Here is an 11,437-nt window from a genome sequence, read left to right as displayed (position 1 = left end):
ATAAGCTAGAGAAGTAGTATTACCTCTTCATCAGGATATCACTGTGATAATATTCCCTCCTATTTGTCTTGCCTTTTCTTCCCCAATGATCTGTTGGAATGACAATATATAAAATTATATTAAAAAAATACTAGGTTTATATTCTTAATCCATTAAAGAGTGTCAGACTGGGGATTAAAATAATGAATTTGTAATTGTGCTAGTTTGAAGCTAGCTAGAATGTTTTGGTGAGAAGAAGTAGATTACAGGCTGTGAAAGGAAAACAATGGTGATGTCTGCTTCACTCATAAGTCTAGCAAAGGAGTTTGGGAAGGAGAAATGAAAACATTAGATAACACTCTCCCCATTTTGTCTCAATCATTCTGCCTTGGGCTGCTGACTGAGCTGCATCTCCCTAACCTCACCTTCCATTTGACCTAACCCACCTTTGCTTCTTAACCTCTTGGCCAAACCGCCATTCTTCCTTGGGACTGGGGTAAGGTTAAGAGGGGCAGGGGGAAGGTGCAGGGGTGGTTGAGAGCCCCTTCTGAGGACTCAGGTTTCTGGGAGGGCTGTTGTGTTTCTGTATTACCTTTTACCTTGTATATTTCTGTCTATAACTGTATATACTGTAAATATCTGCTTGTATATTGTGCTAGCTGTAAATAAATAGCTTCATTTATATTCCCAGAGCCATCTGAGTCTAATCTGGGTATTTCTAAAGTGTGGGGGAGCAGGGAACACCCAAGCCATCACAGTAATTCTGTGTTCTTTTCACTGACCTAATCTCTATCCCTCTGTGTTTCTGACCTTTTTTCTTCTTGGGAATAGTCAAAGAATTCATATCAAGTTCACCTTCGTATGAGATAACTTGCTCTGAAATTTAATGTCTAGTATGCTTTGCAAGGCTGTTCACCTAAAAGAAGAACTTTCAAAGCCACCAACTTTTAAAATTTATGTTTGCTCTTGAGAATTTCTGCATCTCCCACATCTTTTAGGGGTTCAGCCAGATGAGTCCTTTAAAGCACCTGAGACTAAAGGATTGGATAAAATAAGAATAAATCACAGAGCAACGTATTTTTCTGCTCTCAAATTGGGAGGAAAATAATCTTGTTTATCTTTCTTGTGTGTGTATGCAATTATAGTTTCATGTTTAGTTGGCAGCTTTCATTCTGCACCAGCTTGTTTTTGTCTTTGAAGCAGCTCACTTCTGTGATATCTTGAATAATGAACACGTTAGTCAAAATAAGCACAGTTTTAGATTGTTGTTGGTTTGTTTGTTTGATTGTTTGTATTTGTCAAATAATTCAGCTGCGTGTCCACTTTCTGACAAACTGTGGGAATTTCACTACTCTTCATTTTTTCATTGCCAGTTAATATTGGAATTACTGTGTATCTCTCTTATTTCTCCACTTCAATCAGATAATGATTTTTCTCCTTTCATGATATGGAAGTATTCAGCTTTGTCTTTATCAAGTATATATAATATTTTTTCTAGTAAGGATCACATTAGTTTATGATTGTAAATCCTCTGTAGCTCTTGGAGCATTGATTAGGATACTCATTTTCTATAAAAACAAAAGGAGGAGAAATGCTGGCATATACTCACCATAACCAACAAGAAATAAACTGGCAATTTGTCTGTTCAGTGGGTGTTTAAAAAAAATGATATTTTATTTTGGTTTGTCCAGTTATGGATAGAGTTTGGAAAATTCTGGGAAAGGAGAGTATAATGTTCTTATACTGTTTCTATCTACCTGTACTTGAATTCTCTCATCAATACATTTGCTACTCATTCTAATGCTGCAGTTCTTAATGTCCTGGTGTCATCCGCTCCAGTGCAGCTATGTCTGCTAGTCTCTTCAGTAGGTTTTGAAAGCAGTTTCTCTTCTCATCAGCCAAATCTTACATTATTCCTGGGACCAGTGTAATAGATTTAGGGTCTTGGCTTCCACAACTCAAACTTCACACCTAAAGCGTGCTCAGTGCAATATCTCTCGCTCTCCTGCAGAATGCCTTCTGGCTGTCTTCACAGGAAACTTGCAGTCCTTCCTGCCTTCCTTCCTGCTGCTTGCCTGCTTACAGCAAAACATTACTTTAAGCTGTCTTTTAACCTACTCCTGTCCTTTATGCCACTCTCAGGACCCAATCTTGAACTGTTAGTCCTTTCCCTGCTTAACAGGTATATTCAGGCTCAGTGTACTCAAAGATGTGCATCTACGGGTTCAGTTGCTCATTCTAAATGTTTTATGTGATAAATTCAGCTTCATGTTCTTTAGAACTCTGAACATTGTCTTCAAAACAATTCTGAACTTTATTCTCTGTTTCCCTATCTCTTCCCATTCCAACTTTCTCTATTCTCCAGTACTGGACTTTTCACTCTATCTTAATGTCAGCTTGGCTCATTTTCCCTTGTTACAGTCTGCAAAAGTTACTGGCTACATTCAGCTCAGTAGCATCAGATTGTATTACAAGCATCCTGACATTTACTGTAAATAATGGAGGCAGTGTGGTGTCCTAGAGCAAAGGATTATTTTCAAAAGCCTTTTTAAACCTTTGCTGGGAAACCATAATTTCAACCTATTCTCCTTCTCACACTTACAGACACTCAGTTGTACTAGAAACCCCTTTCAAACAGTACCTTACAGAAGGAAGGAAACAACTTATCTAGCAAGGGAAAAAGTTACTGTTCTAAACTGGCATTATTATACTTAATTAATGCACACATTTCATAACAAACTTATGAATTAGGAGATTGTGTATAAATAGATTATATTGCAACTCTGGGGTCAGTACCCAGAGTTTCAATCTCAAATTGCTCATGTTTAAACTATTTAATCCAAAACTCATGTTGCCACTCTCTTGACCCCAGATTTAAAAATCTCATGCTTGCCATGGCTGTGGTTTCAAGTAAAAGCCAAGCCAGCTGCCACCTTCCCTTTCATCAACGTTTGTCTGAATTCTGCCATTTCATCTGTCTATGCCACTGAAAATGTGCCATGCAAGGAAGTACCAGCAGTGGGACGGGCAGGAGCTCCCACGAGAACAACTTTCCTACAACTTCAAAACTGCCTTTAAGAGTTGGCAGCACAAGCTCCATGTGTGAGAAGAGGTTTCAAGAAGTCTTATTTACAAGTTCTTAGAGGTTATATTTCATCTACCATGTTACAAGTCACTAGTTGCTACACTGTCTTGCATTTGAGCAGACAGAAAGCTCTTTTATCCCTCCCAAAGGCGTAAAATAAAATGTTCCACATGAGATTGGAAGTTTAAGTGGAAACACATATATATATGGAAATATAAAATGCCCAAATTCATATTTAGCCTGGGCCTACCTCTTCTACCTGGGCTTACAACAATCTCATTAGGCCATAGCCTTCCAAAGCCTTCCCCCACAATCAGGCCTAACACCAATCACAGAATTAATCAGGTTGGAAAAGACCTTCAAATTCATCGAGTCCAACTCACCACCTAACACCTTCTAATTAACTAGACCATGGCACTAAGTGCCTCATCCAGCCTCTTTTTAAACACCTCCAGGGACGGTGACTCCACCAACTCCCTGGGTAGCCCTTTCCAATGGCAAATCACTCTCTCTGGCAACAACTTCCTCCTAACATCCAGCATAAACCTCCCCTGGCACAGCTTGAGACTGTGTCCCCTTGTTCTGTCACTGGTTGCCTGGGAGAAGAGACCAACCCCACCTGGCTACAGCCTCCTTTCAGGTAGTTGTAGAGAGCAATGAGGTCACCTCTGAGCCTCCTCTTCTCCAGGCTAAACAACCCCAGCTCCCTGAGCCTCTCCTCACAGGGCTGTGCTCCAGTCCCCTCACAAGCTCTGTTGCCCTTCTTTGGACACACTCAAGCACCTCAACATCTTTCTTAAATTGAGGGTCCCAGAACTGGACAGAGCACTCAAGGTGTGGCCTCTAACCAGTGCTGAGTACAGGTGCAGAATGACTTTGCCGGTCACACTATTCCTGATATAGACCAGGATGCCACTGGCCTTCTTGGCTACCTGGGCACATTGGTGGCTCATGTTCAGCCACCTGTCGACCAAGCTTCAATACAGCAAAAATTAACTTAATTTGCCCAGGCCTGGCAGAAGGCTGCAAAGCTCCCCCACAAGAGATAAGGGTCTGCACTGGGAAACAGAGGTAGAGAGAAAAGGGTGGAACAGACAGAAATGTCTGTTTATTTAGGGGTGCAGGATGATGGGAATGAAACAACACAGATTACATTTTCCGGTGTCCAACCTTTGTACTCTCTGGAGGAATCTTCTCTGTGGTTAAGGCATCCAGTCTTAAACCCACGATATACAGGAGTCCAGCAAAAACTGCTAATCCATGCATCTGTAGAGGTTTAAACAAACTGTGTGATGACAAAATGTGGCAATAACAGATTTACTGGGCAGTACTAATCAGTAAGGAAGGATAGTCAAATGTGCATATGCATCTGCCATCTTTTACTGTAGTAACTAATGAGTTTTAGTTGGTAAAATGAAGGGGTTTTGTAATGTGAACCCAGCCACCCCTATCAAGTTTTCCCACATTTTTTTAGTGTGTATTCTCCATATTGTTTTGCTACAATTCTATGATTTCTGTTTGGGAAGGAAATGGACTTTCTACAGCTAATGCCTGTGAATGCGTCAGTGCACAAACTGGGGCAGCTCAGAGCCCTGAGCATCATTATGTTCCACCTGAATGGCAGATGGGCTTTGTCGCACTCCTGACATGTTCTTGTTTGCTCTTAGTTTAGTTTTGTTGGTACATCCTAAAGTACTTTCACAGGATCACAGGATCACAGGATCACAGGATGTTAGGGGTTGGAAAGGACGTCCATAGATCATTGTGTCCAACCCCCTTGCCAGAGCAAGCCCATAGAATCTATCTCAGGTGACACAGGAATGCATCCCATGGAGAACTTGCTGAAAGAATTCACACTTTGTATATATATATATTTATAATTAATTTTTTCTTTTTTAGTTCTTAGTTTCCCTCTGTATTTTCTTGTTTTTTCCTCTTATACACTTGTGACTTTCTCTTCCTCAGCCAACACAGTGAGATGGTGAAGATGTCTGGTTACTAGACCAAGCAGCAATGACACAGGGTTGGCCATGGAAAGGCTGTTTCAATTCAAACACTGCAGTCCAATTTTCTCTTTTCATTTTTTTTAATCTCCCTTGTCCCACATCTCCCTCCTTTCCTCTCCATCTCCTGTTTCCCCATCTTCCTCCTTTTCTTTCCATTTTCTTCCTTTCCTCTCCATCTTTCTCTTTCCCCCTGTCTTCCTCTTTTCCTCTCCATCTCCCTCCTTTCAGCACCACCTCCCCTTTCCCACCCCACATTTTACCCTTTTACCTCCACACCCAGAGCACTCAGGTGCTGTTGGAGTCTCCTCCCACCCCAGGTGTGACCACTTTGCCCTCCCTGCCCACTCCCCTTTATAATTGGCTCCAGGAAAGGCAGAAGCCCTAAGCTTGCCCAACTGGGCAGAGGGATCCTCCTCCAGTCGTCGCTGGTGAGTGCCCATGGTGCACACTGGGTGAATGGTGGTGGGATCTAAAGGCCGGGGGGCCTGGTGGCCCCCCGGTTAGGCAGGGACTCTGCAAGGCTTGGCCAGTGAAGGCATTTATTTGCACAATTTGTACACTTATATATATGCTTTCAGTTCTGTTCATATGGAAGTCTTCAGGTGGTGTTTCCTGAGATAGTTCAGCCATAGGCCTAGAAAGAAAAGCTGCTGCTTAAGGAGAACCTTCCCTTGTCCACCAAGGAGACACATTCAGTGCTTCAGTTTTGAAAATGCAGTGTTTTAATTAAATATGATTATTGTCAGAAGACATATACCCCTAAAAGTGGAATACTCAACAGCATCTGATTTCTGTGCTCATAAAACATGGAGTGCTTGCTCCAGAAATTCAAAGGGACTTGATTAAATGACAATTGGAATTATAAAACTCCTTTGCTGATCTTATGGAATGTTGCAGTTTGTAGAGGAAAAAAAAACAACCACTGAACAAAGCCATAAAAGAGTACAGGATAGTTGAGATAGTATAAAAGTTGCAAATGCAGTGAAAAGACACAGAAGTTTCCTTTTACTGCAGAAACAAGACACTTGCTCTGGAGAATGAACTCATTCCTCATTCCTGGAGTAATGCTGTGAAGTTTCTGAGTGAATTATTTTTGCAATTGGTTTTGTTGCTGGGAAATCCAGTTTTGGGTAGATAAAAACCTGGAAGGAGCCATGCATACAGAGGTATAGTTGCACTCTTTTTCTCATAATGATTACAAAGAGCTCAAGCCATCACCAGACTGTCAGGTTTCTAGGTTCTGTTGACCTAGATCATCATACAAAATACAATTTAAAAGTTTGAAAGTATTTATTACTTCACCTATGGAATCCCTCTGTCCTATGTTTTCTTGCTGCATAAACCATAGGCTAAAAATCTGTGTACTGTGATAATCAGTAAATTGAACACCATACTGATAAATGCCAATTAAGCTGGCTATCATTGAAAGAATTGTTAAACCTGCCTCAAACTGGAGTGCTGATAAATCCCACTTTGCCATTTTAACTCTGACTTTCTCTCAGTTCTCATTTTCCTATTATGTCCATCTCTGTATGCAAAAAATCTTAAATAGAATTGAAAATATTAGAAAGAAGAGCAGAGAAGAATATGGAAGTTCAGTGCATTACAGATGTTACTGTTGCCTTGTTATTCTGTGGTAAAATTTCCTTCATCTTATTGCATAAGGTGTTTGAAATTTAATTATGATGATAACAGTTAGTTTTGAAAGAGGGAGATACCTCAGAAAAGTGAAGATCTTGGAGGGGAAAAAAAAAAGAGCTTCAGAAGTGATCATGTTTCCCAGTGATTTTACTAGATGATAAATTCACTTGGAAGTTCAGATGGATTGCACTGCATTACTCTGTCTCAGAAAGCTGGCATAAATTCTTTGTGTCAGTGTTTTCTGTGCTTGCAACATAGGTGCAACACTATAAATTGGGATGAAATGGGATTGTAATAATCTGAATACATTTATGTGATGCGTAGCTAGGACTACAAACATTTGGGTTCTATGCCTCGATATTGTTCACTGGTTCTAGAATGGTTACTACTTCAGAATTCAGGCAGTATCACAGAATGTTAGGGGTTGGAAGGGACCTTGAAAGATCATCCAGTCCAACCCTTCTGCCAGAGCAGGATCATCAGATCACACAGAAACCCATCCAGCTGGGTTTTGAATATCTCCAGAGTGGGAGACTCCACTACCCCCGTGGGCAGCCTGTTCCAGTGTTCTGTCACTTTCTCAGTAAGAATTTTTTTCCTCATGTTCCCATGGAACTTCCTGTGCCTCACCTTCCACCCATTGCCCCTTGTCCTGTCACTGGGTATCACCAAGCAGAGCTTGACTCCATCCTCTCGGCACTCATCCTTTACACATTTATAAACATTAATGAGGTGACCTCTCAGTTTCCTCCAAACTAAAGAGACCCAGCTCCCTCAGTGTCTCCAGTACATTTACCTAGAGGAGTGACTTGATTGTTAGAGGCTAAAATATGGAAATTAATTAGTGCAGAATCAATTTGAAGTGGAAATTGAAACCACTGAATTTTCAAGCATGTTTGTATCTCTTCATTCCAGAGGGGAAATTATTTGTTGTCATTTACTGTGAAAATATTAATGCTCCTTTTGTGCTTTTGGTGAAGTATACCACGACCTGGTGTTAAATAGCAGCTGATATTATAACTTTTTTAACTTGCATCAGTAGCTCTAAAGTTTTGTTGTTCAGCATTTGCCTTTTGAACAAGGAGAACAGCTTGACTTCTGAAAGAATGAAGATTGAAGCTATTTTGGATTTTTTTATTTTTGCACTTGAAAATTATTGATTGATAATAGGGTCATACAAGAAAGAGCATCAGTTAGTCTTTTATTGATGTGCAGAATAACAATTGACACAAGTTGTTAAATAAAATTAGGTTTTACTTGGCTGGGATTGTAAATTGAATCTAATCAATGGAACTGGCAATTCCATTCAAGATTTTCTGTTAACCTTCTATAGTACTCCTTTAATCAGAAAGCAATTTAGCTGCTGTTCTTCATAGTTAAGCAATAAAGAAAAGTCTAAAACCTTTCTAAAGGCTTTAGTTGATTGGTTTGTTAATATGATGGGTTCCTATTTCTTGTTTATCATTTAGAATCAGGCTAGAGGGTTAATTTTAAACTACCCCAGTTAAAAAAATAAACTACCTTTGTTCTGTATGACTTAAAACACGGGGATCTGAATAATCTTTCAGTAATATTCTTTAGCTGATGCCAGTGTCAGTGCTACAGCCTCAAATTTGTGTTATTTTAGAAATACAACCTAGAAGAAGAAATATGAATTCCAAAGGGACATCATAAGTGAAAAGACCAAACACAGAGTGGTCAGAAAAGGTACAAAATGGATGTCCACAACTTAGAGGTTGAGATACAAATAAAATTTTTGACTGATATGTTCTGACTCAGTCTGTCAAAATATTCAAGGCAGTTAAATTTTATCTTCTACTAATTGGCTTTTTCATATTGACAAGTGACTGCTCATTCAGTTTATATGTCAGTAAAATTCCTAATGTGATGTGACTACTTAAGACACATATCTACAGGGGAACCATCATCGTAGTGCTGCCTTAATGTTCTGTTGCCTCATAGAATAAGTACAGGTATTTAATAGGATGCTATGCCCACGATAATATGCCTATTTAACCTGGGAAAATTAGCTCATATATGGGTTTAGAGGTGCATGATCTGCGTATCTGTGTGTAGCACACTACACTGAGAAGATTAATCTATGGAAGCTTTTCCAACTTACTTTCTGAGACATTAAACCCAAATCAATGTTTCTCATTCAGTTGGGCACCTGGAATCTATTTGTGATGGTTTGGGTGTTCCTTGCCCCCCCCACACTTTAGATATCATCCAGACTAGACTCATCTGGCTCTGGAAATATGAATGAAGCTTATATTTACAGCTGGCACAATATACAAGCAGATATTTACAGTATATACAGTTATAGACAGAAATATACGAGGTAAAAGGGAATACAGAAACACAACTCCCCTCCCAGAAACCTGAGTCCTCAGGAGCGGCTCTCAACCACCCCTTCACCTTCTCCCTGCCCCTCCTAACCTTACCCCAGTCCCAAGGAAGAATAGAGGTTCAGCCAGGGGGGTTAGGAAGCAAAGTAGATTAGTCAAAAAATGGAGGGTGAGGTTAGAGAGAGTAAGATGCAGCTCAGCCAGCAGCCCAAGTGAGAGTGATTATCTGTGTTTTTATTTCTTGTTCCTATGCATCTCAGCAAGCCTATGAACGAAGCAGACATCACCATTGTTTTTCTTTCCACAGCCTGTAATCTAGTTCTTCTCACCAAAACATTCTAGCCTGCTTCAAACTAGCACACTGTTAACATACTGTGTACCCAAACCAAAACAGAAATTGCCTTCTTTTTCAGGGAACAATTTTGATCTGATCAGAGCAGCTTGCTTGAAGATAAACTGAGGGACTTGCCATAGAGAATTTAGCGATCCAACATACCTAGAAACTTGAACAAATGGAGACAGCTGGAAAACACTCAGTGGGAGAATGAGCCTCTTCATAAGAAATTCTGTAAAGCTTTGTAACTGAATCCAAGTGCCTTCTAGCTTAAGCAGAAAGGAGCTAGTGGGTAAGCACTATAATCAACTGCAAGGGCCTCTTTTCCAGTTTCAATGAATTGAATTAATGTTTGTTATATCATTGCTAGTTACTTACTAAGTGTTCTAGATTGCCTCTGTGTTTTCATCTGGGTAACGTTTTTCATGAGTGTGCAAAGAACCTGGTTTAAAATAAGTTATGTGCTGAAATTAAATATATTAATATAAAAAACAATAAATTATATTAATTTTTGAAATAAACCCTGCCCATACTGCTACACAACATCAAAAGTCGTTTGCTGACTGTAGGCTACAATGAAATGGAATTAAAATGTTTGAGGTGAGAATGCTGACTACTCACACTCTGAATGAAGTCTAGGTTCCTGTTGCTGACTCTGGTCATTACCAGCAGTTCAGAACAGAAATTTGTCATGAACTCTGTTCCACTCTTCATTGCTTTAGTACTGAAGAGATATTTGCCTGCTCAAAAGTGAAGCAACAGGATGAACCAGTCTACATTTCTGACTTGACCCTTAAACAATAGAAATATTCCTTTAGATAAATGCAATCTTTATCATTAATATACTATACAGGAAAATCCTTACTGACTGTAAAAGCAAGGCAGCACACAAAGCCATTTCCCTGGGACTAGGAATTATTTGCTAAAGTGTTACATTGAGAAATATCTCTGATAAGACCATTTTATCCTGACACTAGTTTTCTTTTAGCTAAGGCTGTATTTTCAGTCTCCTCTTTCTCAGGTCCCTCTCACAGAGTAAATTAGCTCCAACCTATCTTTACTGTTTCTAGTACATGAGCCAACTTGATAAGTGTGCTCAGTACCTCTACACTACTTTTCAGTCTATGCTTGAGTCAGCAAGAGCTATTCAGACTTTTCCCTGCAGGACTGACTCCTGTTAAATGTAGTCAGTGTTTCAGTAGTGTTTTTTGTCTCCAACGGTTGCAGGATCAAGACATCAGCTCACAAAAGAGCAGGTGGAAAAACTCATTATGGAATAAAAGAAAGAACTGAAATAAAATAATATTTTAACCCATCTTTCCAGTGACTTCTTTCTATTGTGTATGATCAATATCAGACATCACTTCTTAAATACTTATACAGTTTCTTAACTCCAGCTTCTTGTATTCCTTCCTCTGTTGACAGTGCATTAAGGGTTAGAGATGGGCTGGCCACTAAACAACTGATGAATGCTCTCTATAAACTCCTCTCCATTCCCAAAGGAAGAAAGAAGGGGAATAAAGGAGAGAGACTTATGAACTGGAATAGAAAGCTAAAACTACTTTAACAAATATAATAATGATGAAATACATGCAAATAAATACAAATCCAATATCAAACCCAATGCACATGATGGCAATTAGCCACTGTCCCCACTGATGCTGTGGTAGAAATCGCAGTCTGGACTCAGCAGAAGATAGGAACAGGAACTAGATTCTGGAACTAGATTCAGGAAGTCATGGATCAGGATCAAAGGCAGAACAGAGAGAGGGAGTCCTCTTTGGATGCCAGTCATTGAAGAAGAAAAGGAAGAGGAAGAGAGGTTGACTCTTATGATCTCTCAGTTTTATGCCAAATATGACATATTTGGAATGGAGTAACTTGTTGGTCACTTTAGGGTCCCTCAAAATGTCTGCTCCCTCTTCAGGTGCAGCCTTTTGCTCTGCATCCCCAAGGCAGTAAACAAGACTTAGCAGTGACCTTGGTCTGCACACTAGTTCTTGGTACTAACCAGAAATGTCAAGGGATTACTAGCAGCAGACAC

The 11,437-nt window shown here is 39.8% G+C and overlaps 1 long non-coding RNA gene across 1 annotated transcript; it reads left to right on the top strand.

Moving 5' to 3' along the window:
• Nucleotides 1-5,439: 5,439 nt before the first annotated feature.
• Nucleotides 5,440-10,712, top strand: LOC135175100 (uncharacterized). Its single transcript, XR_010302238.1, has 2 exons — nucleotides 5,440-5,498; nucleotides 9,473-10,712. It is a non-coding gene; the product is annotated as an uncharacterized LOC135175100 (long non-coding RNA).
• Nucleotides 10,713-11,437: the final 725 nt, after the last annotated feature.

This window comes from Pogoniulus pusillus, chromosome 4 (assembly GCF_015220805.1).
Source record: "Pogoniulus pusillus isolate bPogPus1 chromosome 4, bPogPus1.pri, whole genome shotgun sequence".
Lineage (NCBI taxonomy): Eukaryota > Metazoa > Chordata > Aves > Piciformes > Lybiidae > Pogoniulus > Pogoniulus pusillus.
Note: the sequence above shows the minus strand (reverse complement) of the source record. Positions and strands in the feature narration are given on the sequence as shown.